Source organism: Heliangelus exortis, chromosome 28 (assembly GCF_036169615.1).
Source record: "Heliangelus exortis chromosome 28, bHelExo1.hap1, whole genome shotgun sequence".
Taxonomy (NCBI): domain Eukaryota; kingdom Metazoa; phylum Chordata; class Aves; order Apodiformes; family Trochilidae; genus Heliangelus; species Heliangelus exortis.
Window position 1 is genome coordinate 5,849,012 of NC_092449.1, and position 6,000 is coordinate 5,855,011.

The window sequence follows — 6,000 nt, forward strand, 5'->3', positions numbered from 1 at the left end:
TGGACCTGGGTGTGGGTAGCCTTGGACCTGTGTGTGTGTAGTGCTGTACTTGTATTGCCTTAATTGAGTGTCTGTTGCTTTGTACCGATGTACTTATATTGCCTTATACCTGAAAGTGTATTGCCTTGTATTGAAATGTGAATTGCCTTGTATTGAAATGTGAATTGCCTTGTATTGAAATGTGAATTGCCTTGTATTGAAATGTGTATTGCCTTGTATTGAAATGTGTATTGCCTTGTATTGAAATGTGTATTGCCTTGTATTGAAATGTGTATTGCCTTGTATTGAAATGTGTATTGCCTTGTATTGAAATGCGTATTGCCTTGTCCTAGAATGTGTATTGCCTTGTAGTGAAATGTGAATTGCCTTGTAGTGAAATGTGAATTGCCTTGTAGTGAAATGTGAATTGCCTTGTAGTGAAATGTGAATTGCCTTGTAGTGAAATGTGAATTGCCTTGTAGTGAAATGTGAATTGCCTTGTAGTGAAATGTGAATTGCCTTGTAGTGATGTACTTGAAGCTTGGACCTGGGTGTGGGTAGCCTTGGACCTGGGTGTGGGTAGCCTTGGACCTGGGTGTGGGTAGCCTTGGACCTGGGTGTGGGTAGCCTTGGACCTGGGTGTGGGTAGCCTTGGACCTGGGTGTGGGTAGCCTTGGACCTGGGTGTGGGTAGCCTTGGACCTGGGTGTGGGTAGCCTTGGACCTGGGTGTGGGTAGCCTTGTACCTGTGTGTGTGTAGTGTACTTGTATTGCCTTAATTGAGTGTCTGTTTATACCTGAAAGTGTATTGCCTTGTATTGAAATGTGAATTGCCTTGTATTGAAATGTGAATTGCCTTGTATTGAAATGTGAATTGCCTTGTATTGAAATGTGAATTGCCTTGTATTGAAATGTGGATTGCCTTGTATTGAAATGTGGATTGCCTTGTATTGAAATGTGGATTGCCTTGTATTGAAATGTGGATTGCCTTGTCCTAGAATGTGTATTGCCTTGTATTGAAATGTGGATTGCCTTGTATTGAAATGTGGATTGCCTTGTATTGAAATGTGGATTGCCTTGTATTGAAATGTGGATTGCCTTGTCCTAGAATGTGTATTGCCTTGTATTGAAATGTGTATTGCCTTGTATTGAAATGTGTATTGCCTTGTCCTAGAATGTGTATTGCCTTGTATTGAAATGTGAATTGCCTTGTATTGAAATGTGAATTGCCTTGTATTGAAATGTGTATTGCCTTGTATTGAAATGTGTATTGCCTTGTCCTAGAATGTGTATTGCTTTGTATTGAAATGTGTATTGCCTTGTCCTAGAATGTGTATTGCCTTGTATTGAAATGTGTATTGCCTTGTCCTAGAATGTGTATTGCTTTGTATTGAAATGTGTATTGCTTTGTCCTAGAATGTGAATTGCCTTGTACTGAAATGTGTATTGCCTTGTACTGAAATGTGTATTGCCTTGTACTGAAATGTGTATTGCCTTGTACTGAAATGTGTATTGCCTTGTAATTTTTTTATTTTTTAAATGTAGTTCTTAGTCATTTATTGTGCTATAGTGGTAGCTGCAGGTTCTTGTAGGGTAGATGGCTTGGTTTTTGTGGGCTAGCTTGCTTGTATCATAGTGATTTAGGTGTAGCCTGTGCTTGTACATTGTATGTTGAGGTAACCATTGTTTCCCTTTCAGGTACTTAAAAAAATTACTTAGAATAAAAAAGCCCCAGCTGGGGGATTTTTTTTTCGCTCCCCCGGCTGGGGTTTTTTTTCCCGGGTCCCGGTCGGTCTGCGAGGCGATGTTCATCGCCTATGTTTGGATGCAGAAAGGCCTGGGACCTGGGTTTTGGCAGGCAGGATGATTTTGGAGGCTTCCAGGAGCACAGCTCCTGAGGAGCATGGTGGATGAAGGGTGTAGGCGGATAGAAGCAGTGAAACTAGAGCTGGTAGCTGAGAGCTGGTAGTGGCTTGTGCAGCAGTGGAATGAGGGCCGAGGAATTTTGTTGGCAGTGTTGTGTAATAATAATAGGCTTGGGGGGTAGGTGTTGTCTGTGTTGTATATGTGGAGGTAACCATTGTTTCCTTTTCAGGTACTTAAAAAAAAATACTTAGAATAAAAAAGCCCCAGCTGGGGGATTTTTTTTTCGCTCCCCCAGCTGGGGTTTTTTTTCCCGGGTCCCGGTCGGTCTGCGAGGCGATGTTCATCGCCTATGTTTGGATGCAGAAAGGCCTGGGACCTGGGTTTTGGCAGGCAGGATGATTTTGGAGGCTTCCAGGAGCACAGCTCCTGAGGAGCATGGTGGATGAAGGGTGTAGGGGGATAGAAGCAGTGAAACTAGAGCTGGTAGCTGAGAGCTGGTAGTGGCTTGTGCAGCAGTGGAATGAGGGCCGAGGAATTTTGTTGGCAGTGTTGTGTAATAATAATAGGCTTGGGGGGTAGGTGTTGTCTGTGTTGTATATGTGGAGGTAACCATTGTTTCCTTTTCAGGTACTTAAAAAAAAATACTTAGAATAAAAAAGCCCCAGCTGGGGGATTTTTTTTTCGCTCCCCCAGCTGGGGTTTTTTTTCCCGGGTCCCGGTCGGTCTGCGAGGCGATGTTCATCGCCTATGTTTGGATGCAGAAAGGCCTGGGACCTGGGTTTTGGCAGGCAGGATGATTTTGGAGGCTTCCAGGAGCACAGCTCCTGAGGAGCATGGTGGATGAAGGGTGTAGGGGGATAGAAGCAGTGAAACTAGAGCTGGTAGCTGAGAGCTGGTAGTGGCTTGTGCAGCAGTGGAATGAGGGCCGAGGAATTTTGTTGGCAGTGTTGTGTAATAATAATAGGCTTGGGGGGTAGGTGTTGTCTGTGTTGTATATGTGGAGGTAACCATTGTTTCCTTTTCAGGTACTTAAAAAAAAATACTTAGAATAAAAAAGCCCCAGCTGGGGGATTTTTTTTTCGCTCCCCCGGCTGGGGTTTTTTTTCCCGGGTCCCGGTCGGTCTGCGAGGCGATGTTCATCGCCTATGTTTGGATGCAGAAAGGCCTGGGACCTGGGTTTTGGCAGGCAGGATGATTTAGGAGGCCTCCCGGAGCACAGCTCCGGGGGAGCATTGTGGATTCATGGCAGAAGTGAGTACCAACGATAGTAAAATGTAATTGGGATCTTTGCAGGAGAGGACGGCATAGTTGTGTCGGAGGGGTAGTTTGGAGAATTGAAAGGCAACACTGAGATAGTAAGCCAGGCAGATGTTGTGAAGGGTCCTTAGCTATTTCTGTAAGTCACTTGTTTAGAGAAGGGGATTCTAAAGATATATTAGGTGTGTGGAACAAATTTGAGCTAGTATATAAAGGCATTTTTTCTGGTTTTGTGTACTGTGTCATTTCCTCGGTTAGGTACCAATAAAACTCAAATAAGTCTGTGTTTTGCCATGCTGTGTCTCGTGTCATTGTTTCCTTGGTTAGGTATCAATAAAACTTGAATAAATCTGTGTTTTGCTATGCAATGTCTTGTGTCATTGTATCCTTGGTTAGGGACCAATAAAACTTGAATAAAGCTGTGTTTTGCCTTGCTGTGTCTCGTGTCATTGTTATCTCAGTTAGGGACCAATAAAACTTGAATAGAGCTGTGTTTTGCTTTGCTGTGTCCTGTCTCATTGTTATCTCAGTTAGGGACCAATAAAACTTGAATAAAGCTGTGTTTTGCTTTGCTGTGTCCTGTCTCATTATTTCTTAAGGTAGGTTTTGTATGTTGTCTCTTTGTAGTGACTGGATTGGCTGTGTATGTCTGTGTTGGTGTGTCTGTGTCTGCCTGTGTCAAATTCTATTTGTCTGTCTCTTCTGTCTTGAGTTGGCCAACTCATTCTCTACTGTCCACTTTGTTCCTGTGTCTCCCTCTTCTACTGTCTGTTCATGTCTTCTACTGTCTTTCTCTTTCTCTCTTCTATTGTCTTTAATCTACTGTCATTCTCTCTTCTATTTTGTCTTTCTCCTTGTCTTTTTCTCTTCTACTTTTCTGTTTCTCTTCTACTTTTCTGTTTCTCTTCTACTTTTCTGTTTCTCTTCTACTTTTCTCTGTTTCTCTTCTACTTTTCTCTGTTTCTCTTCTACTTTTCTCTGTTTCTCTTCTACTTTTCTCTGTCTCTTCTACTTTTCTCTGTTTCTCTTCTACTTTTCTCTGTTTCTCTTCTACTTTTCTCTGTTTCTCTTCTACTTTTCTCTGTTTCTCTTCTACTTTTCTCTGTTTCTCTTCTACTTTTCTCTGTTTCTCTTCTACTTTTCTCTGTTTCTCTTCTACTTTTCTCTGTTTCTCTTCTACTTTTCTCTGTTTCTCTTCTACTTTTCTCTGTTTCTCTTCTACTTTTCTCTGTTTCTCTTCTACTTTTCTCTGTTTCTCTTTACTTTTCTCTGTTTCTCTTTACTTTTCTCTGTTTCTCTTTACTTTTCTCTGTTTCTCTTTACTTTCTCTGTTTCTCTTTACTTTCTCTGTTTCTCTAACTTGTCACAAATTTAGTGACAAGTTTTAAAATTAAATAATTAATAAATAATAAAATTAAAATTTAAAAAATAAACCCCACCAGCCCCTTGGGAGGAAAAAAAAAAAAAAAAAAATTAAAAAAAAAAAAAAAAAAAAAAATTAAAAAAAAAAAAAAAAAAAAAAATTAAAAAAAAAAAAAAAAAAAAAAATTTTTTTTTTTCCTCCCAAGGGGCTGCTGGGGCTGCACCGGACATATTATTTTTAATTTTTTATATACTAGTATATAGGGAAATTAGCATAAATTAGCATAACCACACCCCCCACCCCACCCCCCGACCCCGCCCCCGCCCACCCCTAGCCCCGCCCACCCCCCGACCCCACCCCCTCCCACCCCTAGCCCCTCCCACGCCCCAACCCCACCCCCCCCCCCACCCCTAGCCCCTCCCAACCCCACCCCCTCCCACACCTAGCCCCTCCCACCCCCCGACCCCGCCCCACCCCTAGCCCCTCCCAACCCCACCCCCTCCCACCCCTAGCCCCTCCCACCCCCCGACCCCGCCCCCCCCACCCCTAGCCCCTCCCACCCCGCGACCCCGCCCCCTCCCACCCCCTGACCCCACCCCCCGACCCCGCCCCCTCCCACCCCCCGACCCCGCCCCCCCCACCCCTAGCCCCTCCCACCCCCCGACCCCGCCCCCTCCCACCTCCCACCCCTAGCCCCTCCCAGCCCGCAACCCCGCCCCCTCCCACCCCTAGCCCCTCCCACCCCCCGACCCCGCCCCCCTCCCACCCCTAGCCCCTCCCACCCCCCGACCCCGCCCCATCCCACCCCTAGCCCCACCCACCCCCTTGCCACACCCCTAACCACACCCCCAACCATAACCACACCCCTAACCCCCGCCCCCTGCCAGACCCCCAACCCTAATCCCGGCCCCTGCCACGCCCCTAACCCGACCCCCAACCATAACCACACCCCTAACCCCACCCCCTGCCACACCCCCAACCCTAACCCCACCCCCTGCCACGCCCCTAACCCCACCCCCAAGAATAACCACGCCCCTAACCCCGCCCCCTACCACACCCCCTGCCACGCCCCCAACCGTAACCACGCCCCTAACCCGGCCCCCGGCCACACCCCCAAGCCTAACCCCGCCCCCTGCCACGCCCCTAACCCTAACCCCACCCCCAAGAATAACCACGCCCCTAACCCCGCCCCCTACCACACCCCCTGCCACGCCCCCAACCGTAACCACGCCCCTAACCCAGCCCCGGCCACACCCCCAACCCTAACCCCATCCCCTAACCCTAACACCACCCCCGGCCACACCCCCAACCCTAACCCCACCCCCTGCCACGCCCCCAAACGTAACCACGCCCCTAACCCCGCCCCCTGCCACGCCCCTAACCCCACTCCCGGCCACACCCCCAACGCTAATCCCATCCCCTGCCACGCCCCTAACCCCGCCCCCAGCCACACCCCCAACCCGAACCCCACCCCCTGCCACGCCCCCAAACGTAACCACGCCCCTAACCCCGCCCCCTGCCACGCCCCTAACCCCA